The sequence below is a fragment of the Sander lucioperca genome, chromosome 13, assembly GCF_008315115.2.
Source record: "Sander lucioperca isolate FBNREF2018 chromosome 13, SLUC_FBN_1.2, whole genome shotgun sequence".
In the NCBI taxonomy this organism is placed as follows: Eukaryota; Metazoa; Chordata; class Actinopteri; order Perciformes; family Percidae; genus Sander; species Sander lucioperca.
The window spans coordinates 24178144-24199592 of NC_050185.1; the positions used below are offsets into that span (position 1 = coordinate 24178144).

The 21449-nt window shown below is 43.7% G+C and overlaps 1 protein-coding gene across 1 annotated transcript in view; it reads right to left on the bottom strand.

Annotated features, from left to right (window-relative positions):
- LOC116052891 (kin of IRRE-like protein 3) overlaps window positions 1-21449 on the bottom strand; it is a 368756-nt gene that overhangs the window by 266191 nt on the left and 81116 nt on the right. The gene's annotated exons all lie outside the window — the stretch shown is intronic.

The window sequence follows — 21449 nt, forward strand, 5'->3', positions numbered from 1 at the left end:
GACCCAAAACGGCTTTTCATAGTTAGGGCCCGAGCGCCGACAGCGGTGAAGGCCCTATTGAAACTGAAGGAATTATTAGGGCCCGAGCGCCGACAGCGGCAAAGGCCCTATTGAAACTGAAGGAATTATTAGGGCCCGAGCGCCGACAGCGGCGAAGGCCCTATTGAAACTGAAGGAATTATTAGGGCCCGAGCGCCGACAGCGGCGAAGGCCCTATTGAAACTGAAGGAATTATTATTATTCTTTTCCTGGCAAATGAATTGGCTTTTTGAGGGGCTTAACATATTCAGAAACTCACCAAATTTGGCGGTCGTATCAAGTCTGGTGAAAATGTACGTATTTTAAGGGTTTCGGGAATAGGCGCGCAAAAATGGCTCGCTAGCGCCCCCTAAAAAGTTAAAAAAATTGAGCCCCTGCAGTGTGTTTAACGTAGACTCACGAAACTTGGTACACATATGTAACATTTCAAGATGTACAAAAAACGTCATTGCAGCCATACCCTAAACTCAACAGGAAGTCCGCCATTTTGATTTCAAAGTTCGAAATTAGTGCGATTTTGGCCATTTCCACATGTCGTACTTTAACGAACTCCTCCTAGAGATTTCATCCGATCAACTTCAAATTTGGTCTGTACCATCTTAAGACGTTAAAGATGAAAAGTTGTTAAAAGAAAAACTTTTCGTCATAGGGCGTGGCCGTGGCGGGGCGGCCATTTTGTGCGTTTCGCCGCCGAAACAGGAAGTGGGTGTAACTCGAGTGTACACACTTTTCAGGATTCATAAGAGTCCAACCCTGAGGACAAATAAAGGCCGATATTTACTTAAAGTCATAGCGCCCCCTAGTGGCAAAAGGAAGTAGGCCCAAAAGACAAGGTGCTATACTTTAACAAACTCCTCTTAGAGATTTCATCCGATGGACTTCAAACTTGGTCTCTATCATCCCAACACCTTAAAGATGAAAAGTTATTAAAAGAAAAACTTTTCGTCAGACGGTGTGGGCGTGGCGTGGCGGCCATTTTGAGTGTTTAGCGATGAACAAAGAAGTTGTTGTAACTTGAGTGTACGTTGTCGTATCTGCCCGAAATTTCTCACGATTGACAAGGGTCCAGGCCTGAGGACACCTACAGGCCAAATTTGACTTTTGGTCATAGCGCCCCCTGCTGGCAACAGGAAATGCGCCTTATATGACAAACATCATCCGATTTACATGAAACTTGGAATGTGTGGTCTAAATGTGATAATGAGCCGGCCCCTATAATATAACCACGCCCACTTACTCAGGCCACTCCCCCTTTCATAACATTTGAACCGTTTAAGGTAGAGTCTTGTGTGAGGTGTCATTGAACTCAGCAGAGAGTTGCTTCTTCATTGGTGATGGTTTGGCCTGCCCCCTGTGCGTAAACCACGCCCCCTTTCACAGCTAATAAACTGTATGGCGTAGAGTCTTGTGTGAAGTGTCATTGAACTCAGCAGAGAGTTGCTTCTTCATTGGTGATGGTTTGGCCCGCCCCCTATGCTTAAGCCACGCCCCCTTTCATAAAATTTGAACGATTTAAGGTTGACCTTTGTGTGAGGTATCAATGAACTCAGCAGAGAGTTACTTCTTCATTGGTGATGGTTTGGCCCGCCCCCTATGTTCAAGCCACGCCCCCTTTCATAAATGCTGACCCATCTAAGGTAGAGTCTTGTGTGAGGTATCATTGAACGCAGCAGGGAGTTCCCTTTTCATTGGTGACGATTAGTGGTGTCTGCGTGCCGCGCAAATGCACGGTCGCAAGGAGCGGCGACCGCCGGTGACCCCGACGCGCGCAGAGGAGCGAGGGCCCGTCCATCGCTGCTTGCAGCTTTAATTTTATTTTGTTTCTGTCGACTTTGAATGAAGTGTATTTTACGATGCTAAAATTACTGTTTATTTACATGGTGGGTTTAACAGAAAGGTCAACCTCCTCAGAAATCCTTTCCATAATGTTGTCAGACACTTAGAATATTAATCTGAGCCTGTCAGTGGCAAAACAAGCACTTTTGTGAAGGTAAATACAAGCTGGAGAATTGGCCTATTAAGTTGTTGTTCATATTAGCTTATTTCACCACTGCCGACTGCAGCGATCTCGCTCAATACTAGACCAATTTCAAAGATTGTTTTTCCCATCAGTCACTTAGACACAAAAACATAGGAAACTAGGGTCCAGGTTGAAAGAAAACGGTAGTTACCCTTTAACTGAGAAGGATGATGTCATAAGTCAACCCGTTCTCACTCCGAACTCATAAAATACGGACTTTTGGACAGTGGCTGTCAGCGTCTGAAGCAACGAAAAAAGCGCCCTTCAGTGTGTTTGTAGAAAGAGCAGCAGCTACACAAGGTTTGAAGATGATGTAGCACTTAAGCGCGACTACGGTAGCGAGTAGTATGAAACGGCGAAAATCCGCATAGGGAGGTTGGTTGGTGTGGTGGATGGGTCAAACAACACAGGACTTTCACCCAGGAGGCCGGGGATTGTGTCCCGCGTGTCATGTTTCCTAAACCCAACCGTTCTGTTCTTGTTTTCCTGAACCCAACCATCCCGTTCTTCTTTTCCTAAACCCAACTGTCCGTATTTCTTTTCCTAAACACAACCGTCCCGTTTTTCTTTTGCTAAACCCAACTGTCCGTTCTTTTCCTAAATCCAACCATCCCATTCTTCCCGCGTGTCATGGAAACGTAAGCCCACCCACAACCTTTTCCTTAACCTAACTGCGTCAAAAGTGACGTCAATAGTCCCGACCAAAAAACGTCCGTATTTTACGAGATGGGAGTGAAAATCTGTTGCATAAGTTCCACTGCCATTGACTGCTCCTACACTAGATATAATTGGTGCTTTTGTTTTGCAAACTAACAGGCCAGTAGCACACCAGTGGTGCTAGATTATAATTGACTAAAAAAAGTCAAAGTTCACAACAGACAATGATGCTAGCTAATTAGTTCAGAGATCCAGCATAAACGTCTGGTAGAGAGGTTAGATGTGTCAATACAAAAAGTACTTACCCATAAATCTATAATGCCATCTGCTTTTACTGCTTAACAACAAGGTTTTTAGCCTTCATTGCTGCCATGTACTGTGACAGCAGAAATCTCAGCACCTGGTCAGCTAATCGTTGACTCTTCAGTATTGATTAACAGCCCTATCAGCCACACAGATAAACTATGAGCATTTCAGGCTATGGGGCAATGAAACCTTACTGATTGCCTCTTTAATTTGAGTGCCCATGCAAAACTATCCAGCAGCACAACAGTTATTTTTCCAATGCTCCGATTTACCTTCAAGCCATAGACACTGCCTGTGATAATGTTTCCATCATGCCAGCCATTGCTACTTGCAAAGCACACCATAGTGTAACTGAAGCATCACTGGGGTCTGATGCTAGGACCAGATTCAATGTGAGCTGTACAGGAGTCAGGGAGAGAAAGAGATAAGGCGTTGTTAAACAAAACAGCCTCCAGACCCCATTAGCGAATTAAATCACAGCCATTGAAGAAGCTCTCATCCACTGCATTAGCTACTTGAGTTCACAGAAAGTGTAGCGAGGAGATCCCTGCATTTAACCAGGAGATAAGTCTCATCTATACAACCTTTTTTTTCCCCAGCTCCATTTATTTCCTGTCTGCTGCTATCTATATTTCTCCATATATGACTTTACACTGGTATTTTTGATTATGTTTACAAGCAGGGCCTGTTGATTTATCAACCATTTCATCCACCCTCTATCTCCCTTGAAACATTGCACAGCAAACACAGCAGCCGTTGTAGTTATTGGTACCACACTTTCTTTATTCAGTATGAGTACTGAATGCACAAAGCAAAGGATATTTAACAAATCCTGGGAGTTGTATGTTTTCAAGATGTAGTGCATTCAGAGCCCCTCTGCAGCATTCAAAGAAGTGCAGACATTTAGGCTAATGTTTTCATGTCACTCCTAAAATCATTTGATATGTGTTGGACTCCTCAGTGAATTTGAGTCAGGACAGAGGAGAGCCCAGGATGACACATGCTTTCATTCTGAAACAGCGGTGCCAAAACACAGATTAAAAAGCATCAAAAGCCAGCTGGACACAACACAACAACAACCATGCTATTGTGAGGACTGTACACTCTGGACGGGTTTGCCCATGTGGCACTTTGTGCTCGGTTGTGCTTGTGTTGCACCTGTTTATGTATTGTATACAGAGTGTCTGTGGGTGCCACCAAGCTAATGTGAAGCAATTACTCTCTGCTCCCTGGAAGGTGAGGCCTTTGTTACGACCGGGAGCCTATTGCAAGGAGCAGCTGTTATCTGCTGCCGGCAGGAGTTGAAATATGAGTGAGCACCAATACACCACAGCCTGGCTGGCCCTCTGAGCAGTCAAGTATACTCACCTCAGAGAAAGTTGATTTACCATTACCATGTTTAGTTAACAGATTACTGTCAAATGGAGCAAAATGATGCAGCCCTATTCTTTTTGGTCCAATCCTTCACTGCCTCACCTCCATGCTATTTTCCTCTCTCACTCCCAGTTGCATGCAGTACCATTACTTTTTGTTACTCATATAGGGAGAAAATGGTAGTCTGTCTTTGAATGTCTTACCTCCAGCCAAGAAGCTGTGCCGCCATCGAGGATCTCACAATGTGCTTGTAGAGCAAGCAGTGATGTCAGGCTGATAAATAAGCTGACCAGCCTATTTAATTAATTTCCTCGCCATGTGACACCATTGGCTGACTGCTGCAGATTTCCGCTGACATGTCCAGCTGTTACCCATCGATAGTGAGCACTGCGAGTTATTGTGAAGTACTACAAGTTGTCTTTCTATGAGCATCACATTAGTCTTCACAGTAAACGCTCTGGCTTTTAACGCTTTTAACGCTCTGAGACCCACATAGACAAATTTTTGCCTTTTTCTGAGAGGGACAGGGGATATGTAGGGTGGATAGCAGGTCAACAGTAGATGCCACATAGAAGTGGTTTCCATCATCTGAAAGACTGCATTTCTAGTCTTAGCGACCACTCAAAGCACTCTCCACTACAGCAACCATTCACCAATCTCTCTCACACACACAAACACACACACACACACACACACACACACACACACACACACACACACACACATTCATACACTGGTGGCCGAGGCTGCCATACAAGGTCCCACCTGCTCATCAGATAAACATGAGGTTTCATGAGGCTGTGATGATCCTCAAGGTCACAACGGCTCATTTTATACAGTGAGGTCAAGTTTCAGAAAATGGTCTTACTCCAATGAAATGGCTCATATGGGGACTAACATCATCACAGGAATACAACTGGGCTCATTGAATCCACAAGAGGCTCAGTTTCCAGTCAGACCTAATTTATGCATCTCCAAGACTGTTTAAGGACCCCAGTGCAGACATATTCATATTCATTTATACTGCATGTGGAAAACTGCATGGCCTTTCCCTGAACTGCATGGAATTTGCATAACGTGTGCATTTCTGTAAAGGGAAAGCTTGTGGGTATTCTGCCTTTTTATATAGTTTTTAGTAATGCTTTTGCCAGGTATGTAATATATCTATTTAATTTATGAAATAACTTTACAATGCGCAATGTGATTATATGTCAGTAGCCTAGATTAAATTATGTCCCCCTTCCATTTAGCACCCATTTTAAGTTCTTTTCAGTCTGTGTTTGTGTTGGCCTACTATTTGCTTTTTGTCCCCCTGTACTTGGGTAAAGTGTCCTTGGGTTTCTTGAAAAGCACTAAATAAATCTAAGAGATTATTATTAGGTTGGTTGCTACACAAACTGTTCTTTTTTAAAGATTATTTTTTGGGCATTTTAGGCCTTTTTAGGCAGGACAGCCTGGGACGTGAAACGGGAAAGAGAGGGGGATTACATGCAGCAAAGGGCCGCATGTCGGAACTGAACCTGTAGCCGCTGCGACAAGGACTGAGCCTTCGCACATGGGCGCACGCCGAACCAGGCAAGCCATCCAGGCACCCCGCTACAATAAACTCCTAATGCTTTGGCTCGTGACACAGTGACAGTGATAATGTTACCTGGTTTAGCTCACGATACATCCAGGCAAAGTTACCGTATGCAACACTTGATATGCAAGATGCATCTGTAACTTATTCTCTTATTGTAAATGAATGCTTTTCTGTCCGAGCAAAACATTCATTGCAACTATATGACCTCCCGGTAATACGGAAGAGCATTAGGGCCACATGTTTTTTTCTTTTAAAGTCTAAAAAAAATGTTTTAAGTTTTTTTTCTCAGAACTCATTTTTCACATGTGGCCCTAATCCTATTCCGTACAGTAATGCTAACTCAATAATCTACAGTGGGTAATACAGCACCATAAAGATCTTTTATTTTTAAAGCCCTGTGTGTTTAAATGTCAAAAGTACCTGTAGATGTTACAGATATGTTGTAAGCAGGTTTGGGAACTGTTCTTTTCCATCACACTAGACCATGTTTTCATTTTGTTGTTAACATATACAAAGGATACTGTCTGTTATATATCTCCAGTTACTATATATATATTTTTTTTCTTTTTAGGGCTGTCAAATAAAGTGATAATAGGGATTTCACGCACATTCCTTAAACGCCACAAATGTTTTTGCATCTCCGGGCTGATCTACAAGGAGACCCGTGGTGTGCTGTGGGTGTTGCCGGTTCGGCCGGCGAGGTCTGTAATGCGCCTGCTCTATGGACCCCATAGTGCAGAAGCAGTGCTGATCATCCAGATCAATGTATATGAGGAAGTTGCTTTATGCGCCACTAAGCAACTTTTACAGGAATGAACAGGGCTCCGCCTCGAACACTGTATCCAAGTTTTTATATACATCCATGATCCTGATGAGCCACTTGCAAGATCACATATCACACAAAAATCTATCTTTTCAGGTTTCAACCTAATGTGTTTGGTTCCGGTGAGGAGCTATTGGCAGCTAGATAGATAGATAGATAGATAGATAGATAGATAGATAGATAGATAGATAGATAGACAGATGGATAGATAGATTTTTATTGATCCCAAAAAAAATGGGAAATTCCAGTGTTGCAGCAGCAAAATATCAGACACACATCACACATACAGAATATACATGAAATGAAATGATACAATATACATGAAATAATAATAGGATAGACTATAAGAACAAATAGTTTGAAATATCTACAAGTTGGGAATAAAAACTGTACAACTGTTTAACTAGTATTGATAAAGCTGTAGGTAAACAAACCTATTGTGCAAGTTGCAATTAGTGCAGTTGTGATGTCTATGAGTCTTATCTGTCACTCAGTGAAGAAGTGTTAAATAGTGCCTGCGGCAGGAATGATTTCTTATAGCGGTCCGTGCGACATCGAAGCTGTCTGAGCCTCTTAGAGACGGTGCTCCTCTGTTGGACCAGTGTGGAGAGGGTGGTCGGGGTTATCCATGATGGCTAATAGTTTGTTCAGTGACCTCCTCTCCACCACAGCTTCAAATGTGTCCTGTTTGCAGCCAATAACGGAGCCAGTCTTCCTGATCAGTTTGTTCAGTCTGTTTGTGTCGCTGGCTCTGATGCTGCTGCCCCAGCAGATGGCGGAGGAGAACAGAGCGCTGGCCACAACAGACTGGTAGAACATCTCCACCATTCAGCTGGTAACAACAGACTGGTAGAACATCTTCAGCATCTTGCTGCACACGTTGAAGGATCTCAGCTTCCTCAGGAAATAGAGCCTACTCATCCTCTTCTTGTAGACTGCAGTGCTGTTAATTTTCCAGTTCAGCCTGTTGTCGATGTTGACACCCAGGTATCTGTACTCCTCAACCATGTCCACATCTCCATCCAGGATGCAAAGGGGCTGCGGAGCCATTCCATTCCTCCTGAAGTCAATCACCATCTCTCTGGTCTTATCCACATTCAGCAGCAGGTGATTCTTACCAGACCACTCCACAAAGTTGTCCACCAGCGCTCTGTACTCTCCCTCCTGTCCATCCCTTATACACCCAACAACTGCAGAGTCATCAGAGAACTTCTGTAGGTGACATGACTCTGAGTTGTACTGGAAGTCTGTGGTGTATAAGGTGAACAGAAAAGAAGACAGCACAGTCCCCTGTGGAGCCCCCATACCACTCACCACCATATCAGACAGAACACGGTCCAGACGGACAAACTGTGGTCTGTCTGTCAGGTAATCAGTGATCCAGGAGACTGTGGACGCACCGACACCCATCATCTGCAGCTTCTTACCTAGTAGCAGTGGCTGGATGGTGTTGAATGCACTGGAGAAATAAAAAAAAGTGATTCTCACAGTGACGCCACCGCCATCCAGCTCGCTGCAGAAGCTAGATGACAGCGTCATCCACTCCCAGACGAGGCTGGTAGGCAAACTGTAGAGGGTCCAGAGAAGATCTCACCTGCGGCCTCAGGTGGGCCAAGACCAGCCTCTCCAGCACCTTAATCACATGGGATGTGAGAACCAGTGGTCGATAGTCCTTGAGGCCAGATGGAGTCGACTTCTTGGGGACCGGGACAAGGCAGGATGTCTTCCACAGCAGCAGCACCCTCTGCAGGCTCAGGCTCAGGTTGAAGAGATGCTGGAGAACAACAGACAGCTGATTGGCGCAGGTCTTCAGGACCCTGGGGGGTCTACAGGCATGGCGCGTCTACAGTTACAGGCGTGGTTTAGGTTTAGGTGTGCGTGACAACCACAACAGTTCTTTAAAAATAACAATGGTAGATGTGATAGCCAGATGGTTCATCCAATCACCTGCTAGGATTTTTGAGTGCCTGCCCTTTCCCAAACAGTTACCAATGACGGCTTCTCAGATGGTTCTGTGGCTTGTCAGGTTACGCTATAGCTGGAAGTGATGGTGAAACACCACATCATCCCATACAATTATGAAATACGTTCTGTTTTCCACCTCACCTGGCCCCTTTCCTCCTGGCACACTGTGTCACCAGGTCCTCAAGGAAGGATAGTGGGCGGTCAGTGTTGTATGCCCCAATTTGGAGTTTATGCTTTTTAATAAATAATAAAAGAATGAAACATAGAAAACAGTAAAATCAGAAAAGGTTAGATAAAAACAGGAGGAGGAGAGGGAAATTGTCACACCACTACTACGTATTAAAAGCCTAATTCTAAACAAATAGGTTTTGAGTTTGGATCTAAAAAGAGCTACATCTGTAATAGTGTGAATATCAGGGGGTAACTTCTTCCAGAGTTTCGGGGCAGCAACTGCAAAAGCCTGATCACCCCACCATTTATACTTAGACCTTGGGACTTCTGAAACCAGTTGATTTGAAGACCACAATGACCGGTTGTGCTCACGCAGGGTTAAAATCTCGGACAAATGGCCGGGCCATTTAAGGCCTTGAAAACAAACAATAAAATCTTAAAATAGATTCTAAAACGCACAGGGAGGGTGTAGAGAACGGGAGTGATGTGTGCATGTCTAGATGTTTTTGTTAAAAAGCGAGCAGTAGCATTTTGCACAAGTTGAAGTCGTGAGATGGAGGTTTGATTCAGACTAACATAAAGAGCATTACAGTAATCCAACCTTGAACTAATAAAAGCATGAATTGCCTTTTCTAGATCTTGCCTGTTAAGGAAGGGTTAGGGTTAGGGTTAGCAGCAGGTAGGGCTGACGCCGTAGAGAAGCCGGTATGTACGCCAGGAAAGGTGGCGGCATATTTGACTGTCCGCAGATCGGCACTTTCTCCGCAGAATTACAGATACTTAAAAGGGTCAGGCACCAGCAGCGGTGACGCATTTCGAGTGACAAGTAGCAGGAATAGGAAAATCAACAACAATCTCAGCAGAGGTAAGCAACGAAACACACACAAGGGCACCATCTTCCTTGAATTCTAGAAGTTCCACTAGAGCACTGCGCTCCCAGAATGCATTACATTTCTTTTAGTTGACGCTTTTATCCAAAGTGACTTACAATTGCTATAGATGTCATAGGTCACATGCTTCCAGAGGAACTAGGGCTTAAGTGTCTTGCTCAGGGACACATTGGTTGAGGTATCTCAGTGGGATTTGAACCCAGGTCTCCCACACCAAAGGCATGTGTCATATCCACTGAGCCATCACCACCACCTCGAAGAATGCAGAGTTACTTGTGGTTCCTACAGTCTCTAAAAGTAGAATGGAGCAATGGGAGGGTTTTGGAGGCAGTCAGTCCCCACATTTAAGAGTAACTTAAAACTCTCCTCTTTGATAAAGCTTAAAGTTAGGGCTGGTCCAGGTTTGCCTTGGACCAGCTCTTAGTTATGCTGCTATAGTTTTAGACTGCTGGGGGACTTCCTATTACAAACTGAGCTCCTCTCTCCTCCCCTCTCTCTCCATCTGTTTGCATCCATGTCCCATTGACAACCCTAACCCTAACCCTAGTTGAGTTTATGTGAGAAAACTTCTGCTCAGCATAAGAGTTTAAAAAATTGACCTTCTGAACTTAAAATGTATGTTACCATTTTTTTTTCTGTTTGTTATTGTTAATAATACTTTAAAAAAGGTTTACAAGCAATATGACTTGATCTGTGTAATATATAACTCCTGTGCGACTAAAGAGCTGAGCTATGTAATATTGTTTGAAAAGATACCTTAAGGGTATCAAGGGTCAAACCACAGTTAAAAACAGTACAGTCATATAATATCATCGGTTATTGTTGTACCATGTCACAGGCATTCAATGGATGGAAAAGTGAGTTTGGATGTTTAGATGGGAGTCTTGCATTGCCAGACTGTTGTTGTATCTGATGATTTATAATTTTGACTTATGTTTAATTATGCCTACATATATTCAATTTAAATGTATTCCATATTGTACTATGTTATTGAGGTTATGGTGAGAGAGTTGGGGCCCTGTGTATAAGAGAGGATGCAGATGCTGGGTCTGGAACAGTGACAGGAAAGGGGTCCTGATAAGTATACGTGCTGGTAAATATGCCTTCTGTCATTCTATGGCGAATAACCAGTTTAGGCACAGTTAACTAATGACCTTGGAGAGGCCTACAGGAAACCCATATTTAACAGCATATGGGAACATGTATGTTACAAGATTATGCTATGAGGTTGATTACATTAGCAGAGGGGCCCCAGGAACACACATACACCCTCCCACTTTAGGTCATACAATGCATAGAATATATACCCTGTGTTAACAGCAGAACGGCAGAGAGACTTTTTGGAAGAATTCGGGTTGGTCGTTCTCCAAGCTCTCTGCAGGAGTTTGTAAAATTGATGCTGAATCTTTGCTTGTAATAAACCTTTTTATAATCAAGAACAGTGTCGGCGGATTCCTCTTCATACAGCATCACAGCATTACTATTTAAGACACCACACTGTCCTTCACAGCACTATGGAGGAAGGTCTGGCTAGTCCACACAGCATTCCTGGTTTATTGGCATTTCTTTAAACCAATTACAATCGTCTTGGGCTGCACTAAGCCTGAACACAATGACGGTGCCTCTGCAAAATAGCCTCGGGGCAGAACTTGTTTTGGTGGAATGTGTACGTTTAAAAGTTGTTTTAGTCGTGCACAGTGGCGCAAAAAGTGGGTATGCGCTATATGCGGCGCAGCACCATGGGGGCGCCAAAGCGATGGTAAAAAAAAATATTTTTTGGGTATATTCTATATGTAGCTGCTGTTGTGCGTTTCTAAATCATTTCTGCATTTCCTCAATGTTATATAACATTGTAGAGGACTAACAGGCTAGAGTAGGAGCCCTATCTCATAAGATTCCATCATAGAATGTTGACATAGAAGAGGGAAAGGGGGGGGGCGAGCAGGTACGAGCGTATGAGTAGTAAGTTGTCGGGGGCTAAAAATGGAAAAATAAAGAGGGAATAGGAGATGGCATGTCCAGGGATGCGACAGCAGTTAAATAAGCGGATAGTGAAAGGCAACAGGTAGGATTTAAAGTGTGACGTCTGTGCTTGGAGGCTTGCAAATATTCATGTTAACAGACTAGCTAGTGTTACTTTGCTAACACTGGGAATGTAGCAGCCAAATGGGGATTTACCATGGAATCATGCACATATTTACTGCCAAACTTGGAGGCTTGTAAATATTCATGGTAACAGACTGTTCTCAGACTAGCTAGTGTTTGCTAACAATAGCAGCTAAAGTGGGGTTTACGGCTAGCTTAATGCAAATTAGCCTATGTCTGACAGCGGGAACATAGTAAACAAATCAGAACACAAATTTAAACATCCGCAACGCATATTCTTGAATGCCATCAATGATGATTTATTTATTATAATAAAAATAAAGTACATTTATATATATATATACCATATAATTATTTATAATTATGCTAGGCCTACAGTGGCTGATATACTTTAAAATAAACCTTTATTATTTAAACCCCATACATGATGATGTATGACACTTATTTATTTAATTGTTGTTGTTTGTTCGCCAAAATTGTTGCTGCATACCCCTCTGACACTGGGTAGTTGCGCCCGTGGTCGTGCAACAGAAAACTCAGATTGGACAGATAGTCTAGCTAGCTGTCTGGATTTACCCTGCGGAGATCTGAGGAGCAGTTAACCATAGTCCTCAGAAATCCACCGGAGGTTAGAACTCCAACACAAAGAAAGAGGAAGGGGACGGACTGCCGGCCTAAAATGAGGGACTAGATGGGAAATGATACAAGGGTTAGTGCAATGAAAGTCATGCTGAGATGTGAACATTAAGATTATTTGTTTCAGTTTTTGATGCCCAGTTTTCATAGGCAAATGGAATATTATTGTGAACACAACAATGGGACCTCTCACTGTGTTTGGTTTAGCTCAGCATGCAATTGTTTCTCCAAGCCTCATTCAACACCAAACAGCCATGTTGCTAAAGTGAACCTCCACAATAACAAATCAGTATGCTGCAAAAATATTGGTTGCTGTGTGCCTTCGCCTGATAGGAGGCACATCACTGATGATTACTCAGGAGCCTCACTACCATCACATGCTGGGCTGCCGTTGAACACACACACACACACACACACACACACACACACACGTGTACCTCCCTGTCACCTCCCCCTTCTACTGTAGCCCCTCCATCAGCCTCTGACCTGTGTCCGTGACTTACATCTCTAGAGGATGTCAGAAAAACAAGATCAAAACAAATCTCTGCTTCAATCTTCAGTAAATTACAGTGGAGACAACCTATTGATGTTAATTATTTGTATGCCACCCACACAGTCCAATCTGCACAGAGACAAGGCTCAGGCCCTCCAGGAGACCTTACAAATAAACAGATTGTTCATCAGGTGTTGATTGACCAAATAAACATTGGCTATAGTGGATTTAATAATGAATGCAGACCCTGTAGTGCAATGACAAATCTGTTTGGAGGGCTGTTTCACCAGAATGATTCTTTTAATACAGGTACTAGATAACATCCAGGCATAAATGATAGAGGGACTCTCACGATATGATGAAAGGTACAAATGTGCTCAAACACACAATAAGAGGTTAATTACTGTAATATGGTGTTTCTCATACCAACGTGGATAATACCATGTGACGGTTACAGACTACAACATCAGTGCGGCTGAAAAAAAAAGAAATAAAAGCAAGCCTGCACTTTCTATCTTGGGCAGGAGAGCCATCTATGAAAGACATTTACGAAAGACATTTAGATTCAGACCATTAGAGAGCCAGCAGAACAGCAGTGACTTTCATTCCACTGTCAATACACATAATAAGCAAAGGACAATCACTCCACCCCTCAAGCACACTGCATCACTGTCATTGTTGCTGCTCAGGTTCCGAAGTGAAATATTTGCTGCTGCTTCCACCATCCTGCAAATGTTTCTATCTATCAGGTGCAAGTTGAATGCTGAAAATGTGTTTTGTTTTCACTCTACTACTCTAAAACAGAAATATGTTGTTGTTGTTGTACCTGTCCCTATCCCCACAGATACACTTGCAAACACAAAATAACGAACACAATGGATAATAGAAACTTTCTACTTACAGTGTGTTATAGGGGGATTCAATTTCAGAGGTCTTTGCTGCATACATTTGCATAATTGTGAGGGAAGCCTGATTTCTTGAAATTACTATAACTCCTTAAATAGTTAAGGTCAAGTTCACATTTGGTAGGTCAAAGTTGAACCAGGCCATCAGTCTGTAAACTGATGGATGTTCAGTACTGATACCAACTTAAGTTACAATCTCAGAGCCAATGTGAAGATAAAGACAACACTAATGGAGGCCCTCACAGCAACATCCACGGTGGGGTAATAACACATTTGCATTAACAACATGACGTGACTAAATTAGTATTCTTAAATCATGTTGCTTTCCATATGGGAATGCTGATCTGCCTCTCTTATGTCCCATGGTACACTCAGTAATGAAGGTGGAGGAAATATTCTGAAAGCATCAAAAGTCCTTGCAACGAATGCCAAAGCCATAGGCGAAAATACTGAGCACCCAGTGCCAGACTGCCAGTAGGCTACATTCATTTAAAATTAAACATTGCATTTGGTGCTAAGTGGAGCGTCTGTCGTAGTGTGCCTAGAGGCTACTAGACAGGTGGAATTGATTCTTAATTTCCCACGAAGCTGATCGCAGTTACGTGTTCATCTCCAATCCTATCTGTATTCGTGAGAAGTGGCGTTGTCCTGAGGTGAAAGATAGTCTACTTTACGGCTTTATTATCGAGTCAATATGCGTGTGTGTTCGTGTCGGTCGCTGTCCATTCCCTAAGGTTCTGAAATGCAAACATTTTTTGACTACTTTTTTTTTTAAAGGGCGTGCGCCCGTGAGCACCCACGGAGGAAAACATAAATGGCCAAAGTAACTGAGTAAGGCTTGTACTCTGCATAGCTTGTCATTCTCTGAGGGCGCTCATGTAGCCAAGTTCCCCAGGTTATGAATTATATGGAACACAAGTCACAGCCACTTTTTCTTCCTGTTAACACACGCTCATCGGAGGAATTGGGAGATGGGGAAAGCAATAAAATGGGCGGCCTCTGTCACTGTAGGCACCAATCAAGATCCACCAAGTCACTCAGTCAATGCCAGCTGTTTGCACAAACAAGCACCAGATATGTGTACACGAGTGGGAGTGAGGAGTCATTATGTAAGTGTAGTCAACAGACACAGCCTTGCCATTTGAGTGACAATGATTTACTTTTAACTACTTGTTTCCAATTTAATAAGGAGGCAGCAAGCAACCATGGGAGGGAAAGCACAGTTGTCTGTCAAGAGAAGGCCATTCATAATTGCACAGTGTGCTTCTCTGTGGAGACTGCCATGTACATGCAGGTATGTGCATTTAGAGTGTATGCTTGTCGATTGATCATGTGTCTGCTAGGGGTGGAAATTGCCAGAGGTCTCACGCTACAATATTATCATGATACTTATTTCACAATACAATATTATTGCCATTTTAAACAGACTAGTGCAGTGCCCTTTTGGAGTGTGTGCCTGTTTGGAACGGGCCAGTTGCTTGGTTCCCACAACTTTATCGTGTTCCACCTTTCCTGTTTCGGACTCCCAGACCATGGTCAGGAAGCACAGGGGAGACATTCCCTCCAGGACTGATGCTCTATCGAGGGTAACACCCTTCACTTTACCAACAGTATTAACAACAGATGAAGCCACCGTGTCTTAAGAAGATTGTTGTTTTATTTTTCACTGTTAACTCACTTTACATCGTCCTTGCTCTCTCTTTGCCCTTTTGCTTTTCCCTCACACAGCCGCACTCGTAAATGTTAAGTTACTCACTCTGACATTGCTCATTCTTCTTGCTTGACCACACACTCTCTGACATCACTCACTCAACGTACCTGCCATTCTTGCTTTACACTACTCTCTTAACACATGGTTCAATCTGGTGCGGCTCAGGTGGGGCTCATCCAGAGATTCGCTGTCTCCCCTTTTTTCCGTCTAGCCATTACACATCCAGGTAGCGATGTGGCCTGGGCAGGTGAAGCAGGGAGCCCGGCTCAGCCTGCTTGTAACGTGCTACTGTTGTAGATACTATACATAAGGTATAAGATAATGCACTTCAAAGTAACGTTAGATGCAATGTTATGAGTATTTACATTGTTCTTTGTTTGACTGTAATAAGAAGAAAAAAAGGAAGGTAGCCAGTTACATCACTTCTGTTGCGTAGCCTATAGGGGGAGCACTTGGCCAGCGTCTCAGTCATTAAACTACTGACTTGAGAGCTGAACAGTCGCTATTGTTTTAACTCAAGTTATTTCTTCCCCTATTCAGGTAACGTACTCTTCTTGGTTTATATTTTGGTGTAACCTTAACCTGTATTGTTATTTTCGGTCATTAAACTACTGACTTGAGAGCTGAACAGTCGCTATTGTTTTAAATCAAGTTATTTCTTCCCCTATTCAGGGGCTTAACATTTTGGAGGCACCGCTGGGATGTGCGCAACGTGGGCTAGCTTTTCAAGTTGCTAAAGTAAATCCATTTGTCACTCAACCCTTCAAATTACCCAGACCGGTGACATCGGGTGCTAAAGTAGCAACTGTGGGCTGCGGGATATCTGAACACAGCCGCCTGCTATCTGAGGAACGACAACTACCAGGAGAGCTAACACCGCTACGTGGAGCTAACGCTAACACGGCCTGCTACTGCCCCCATCACCGCGTGGAAAATGGAGTCATCAGAGCTAGAAAAACTGCAACTGGAGGCCATACAAGCACTATGCACACTGTCGAGAACATCTCAAGGATTTATGTGACTTTTTGACTATTGCTGGTCCAGAGTTTGAGTGTGTAAGTGGCAAGAACAGAACTGCACTCATTTCACTCATAAGCAACCTCCTGCAAAGAGAAGAGTTGGAGGAACTGGAGGATAAAGGTATGGCTGAACTCCTGTGTTTGATGGATCAAATAAATAAGGGTCAGACTGTCAGTGAGATAACTGAACCAGTTCAAAATGACAATGAACAGACAAAACAGGATAATAAGCAAGATAGACAGCAAAGTCAAGCAAAAGGGAAAATGGAGTAACAGGCTAAATTAGCTAAGGAAATTGAGACTTTGCAACTGAGATTATCACTGCTGCAGAAACACAAGGGTGAAAAACCAGAAAATAAGGCACAGACAGCCACGACCTACAGTAGAATGTCAGTTCCTTATACTGCTCCCCCTCCAGTCACTCCTCAGTCATGGCATAAAGATCTTAAAATATCTGGCCAGATTGGTGAGCCTGGACAGAAAGATCGCCTTACCTTTTCCAGCTTAGCATGGCAGATAGAACATGGTCTAACCCAGGGCTTCTCAGATGTTAAAATAGTGGATGCTGTGATAAGAGCCATTGCTCCTGGTATGCAACTCCGCAGCTACCTAGAGGGGAAAACTGACCTTACCATTACCCACACTGAGACAGATCCTCAGGTGCCACCATCAGGAAAAAAGTGCAACAGACCTGTACAAACAATTAAGTTCTGAACCACAAGCTGCAAAAGAAACCCCTCACAACTTTGTCATCTGTGTCCTGGATTTGAGACAGAAGATCTTATTTACCTCACAAGAGTCAGGATTAAAATATGACCCAGGTCTGGTCCAAAATATGTTCCTTCACACAGTGTTGACTGGCTTGCAAAGTGATAACATAAAACGTGACCTTCAACCATACCGTGAACTGCCAAATGTCTCTGATGAACTGTTAAAGGAAAAATTGAACACTTCCTGTGCCTATGAGAGTGAGAGACAAGACAAGAGAAGAATGTTGACACCACAACGCTCTCAGCCATCCATTCTGCCCAGGCCAGTGACAGTCTTACAGAAAAGACAGTGCAGCAGACTAGCAGTAAAGTACAGCCTGATATTCTATCTGAACTAAAAGAGATGCGGTCCAACATAGCTCTTTTGAGTGACCTGAAAGCAGAAGTTTCTCAAATTAAAGAATTTATACAGAAACCACAGTGCTCACCTGTGCAGCATCCAAATCAAGTAGAAGTGCCACAAAACGGTGTCATCCGGCAAATGACAGTCCCACCACCACCACAAGTGCCACCAGCAGGACAGTGGTCCACGCCAGGTTATGACAACCATACCCAGTACAGCCACATGTTCACCACCCAGCCCTTATTTCCTCCACCAGCCCCTTGGCGCAGAAGTAAATGTTTTGCTTGTCAGCAGAGCAATAATGAGGACTGTAAGCATTGCTTCAGGTGTGGCAGCAACGAACATTACTCAGCTAGCTGCAGGATGAGAGGACCAAGACAGTTTAGAGGGGGTTCTTTAAACGGACAAGGGTCGCTCCAGCGGGACAGGGAGTGACTCACCCCACAAAATTGTCCCAGCAATGTACACACTGTGGCATGGAAGGGGATAAGGTGAGGCTCAGGCAATGTGCATCATGCAAAAAGGTGTTTTATTGTTCCAAGTCATGTCAGATTGAGCACTGGACTGCCCATAGGAACCACTGTGCACAGACCTCATGTGAGACCATCCGAGCTAAAGCACCAAAACAAAAGACGAAAACGTGGCACCACTAATAGGAAAGAAATACCTAATTGACTGTTACATCCAAGGCAAAATGACTAGAGCTTTAGATCGCAAGTAACAATAGTGGATGAGAAATGGAGGGAGGAGAAGGTGCCAAATGTAAAGCTCAGAGATATTAGAGAATTACTGGAAGCAGACAAGACTCTCGATATCACTGCAGCTAATGGAGAAAGTATGCCATATACCGGCTGGGTTGAAGTCACTTTCAAATTAGCCTCTGATGGAGCTCCAACAGCAGATGTAATTGTTCCTACACTTGTCATGAAATGTGCCAGTCTTGCCCAACCCAATATCGGCTCTAACGTAATAGGACTCATTGTTGATACAGAGCTAAAACAGTCCAACACAACCGACAAACACCAACTGATCCAGACTGTTACCACAGCTTTTCCTGGCCATGAGACAGATGATGTTCAAACCTGTGTCGAACAAGTGAGTACTGGCCAGAACCAAGAGTACATGGTTAAAACTACAAAAGAGAAATTAAAGGTACCAAAGCACACATCTGTTAAAGTAGAATGTCATGTACAAGCATCCTCCTTTCAAGAAGACACCACTCTGATATTTGAGCCTGATATAAACCCACAGTGGGCAGAGGGGCTAGAGTTCTGTGACACCCTTGTAAAACTGAGGAGGGGGGTAAAGCCATTTATTGTTGTTGATGTACAGAACCCCACAGACCATGATATTGTGCTAGCTGGGAAAACAATTATTGGAACAGTACAACTCATCCAAGCTGTTTACCCCGCCTCAGTCCTTCAACAGCCTAAAGCTGACTCGTCAGCCACAGTGAGCACTGTACATGTGGACACAGAAGTCTCCAGTGATGTTTGGGTTCATACAGTTGACTTGAGCCATCTCTCTGAGTCTGAAAGGAAAGTGGTACGAACAATGTTAAGAGATGAATCAGCTTCCTTCTCAAAATCAGAAAATGACATTGGATGCATTGAAAAGTTGCAGCTTTCCATCTCACTAAAAGACACTGAGTCTGTTGCAAAAACTTACCTGTCTGTGCCCAGACCATTATATATGGAAATGAAAGACTATCTGCACAATCTCATCGCACAAGGCTGGGTGAAAAAGTCAAACTCACCTTACGCGTCTCCAGTAGTCTGTGTCCGCAAAAAGTGGGGGTTTACGCTTGTGTATTGATTATCGTGAGTTGAACAGGAAAACCATCTCCGACCACCAGCCGATTCCAAGAATACAGGACATCATGGACAGCCTGGGAGGGAACTCTTGGTTCTCCCTACTGGACTAAGGGAAGGCCTATCATCAGGGCTTTATGGCAGAGGAGAGCAGGCACATGACTGCTTTCGTGACCTCCTGGGGTTTGTACGAGTGGATCAGGATACCATTTGGCCTGATGAATGCGTCACGACTCAGCCCTTTGAATTGGTATCTGTTGATTTCCTGCATGTGGACAGGTTCTCTGGAGGTTATGAATACATATTGGTCATAATAGATCATTTCACACGATTCGCACAAGCCTACGCCACAACAACAAAATCAGCCAAGACAGTGGCTGACAAGATTTTTAATGACTATGCCTTAAAGTTTGGGTTTCCCCTCAGGATACACCATGACCAAGGGGGTGAATTTGAAAATTAGCTGTTTGCTCAGTTGGCAAAGAACTGTGGCATTGCAGGCTCGAGGACGACGCCATATCACCCAGAGGGCAACGGGCAAGTTGAGTGCTTCAACAGGACGCTCCTGCAAATGCTAAAAACGCTCACGGAGAGAGAGAAAGTCAACTGGAAGGAGTCATTAAACAAGCTGATTAATGCCTATAATTGCACAAGAAGTGAGGTCACAGGGTTCTCTCCTTTCTACCTCCTGTTCGGGAGAGCTCCACGACTTCCTATTGACTTATTATTCCGGCTAACACCAGAGACTGGAACTGCAGACCACAGCAATACATGAAAAAATGGAAAGATGGAATGCAAGAAGCATATGAGATTGCCAGACAAAATGCAAACAAATCTGCAGAGAGAGGAAAGAGGAGTTATGACAGCAAAGTCAGAAGTTCTGTATTGGAAGAGGGTGACCGCGTCCTTGTCAGAAACAAGACTCCCAGAGGTGGAACAGGCAAGCTCCGCAGCCACTGGGAAGACTGCATCTACAGAGTGGTGCGTCAGGTAAATAAGGACCTTCCATCTAAGAAGTTGTGCCTGAACAGGAAAAAGGGAGAGACAGCAGAATTTTACACCGGAATCTTTTGCTTCCATGCAACCACTTGCCATTAGAGATTCCACTCAAAGTGGCCAAGCAGCCAGAGAGAAAGCGCATCAGAAAAGAAAAAGTAGGTGACAGTGCAACACAACCTGAGAGCAGCAGTGACGAGGAAGATGACTGGCACGGCTACTTCCCAGCACAACCTGTACCAGTAGTTCAGTCTCAGGCAGATGAAAACACAGGCCCAACCGAAAGAGAGTATGATAATGAAGCAGTCAATGAGTCCAGTTAGGAAGCAGCACTACGAATGGATGAAAGACGAAGCAAATCTCTCTTGCTTGACCAAAGGGGCACACCAAATCAAGTGGAAAATGTTCCATATAAGGTTGCTTTGGAGGACAGCATGCTGACACCCTCATCACCTCAGCAAAGTGGAAATTACTACAAGGCAGTGCAGACCCCTACGAGGCCAAGGAGAGAAAGGAGGGCACCAAAAGTCTTCACCTACAATGAATTTGGTGAACCAGCTTGTTACAGCATTGGACCATCAGCCCATCAAACATTCTTGTACCAGCCTCTGCCATATCGACAGCAAACAGCAGAGAATCAGTGGAGAGACACTGTGTCGTTTCTTCGCTGTCAACTAGTGCCTTTACCTGGGTGCTAACCACAAAACAGCAGAACACACACATTTAATGGACTTTGCAGAACATCAGAAAACATACACTATTTTATAGACTTTAAAAAAAAAAAAAAAAAAAATGAACAGAACACAGTCAGTCACACGTCTTACGGACTTTT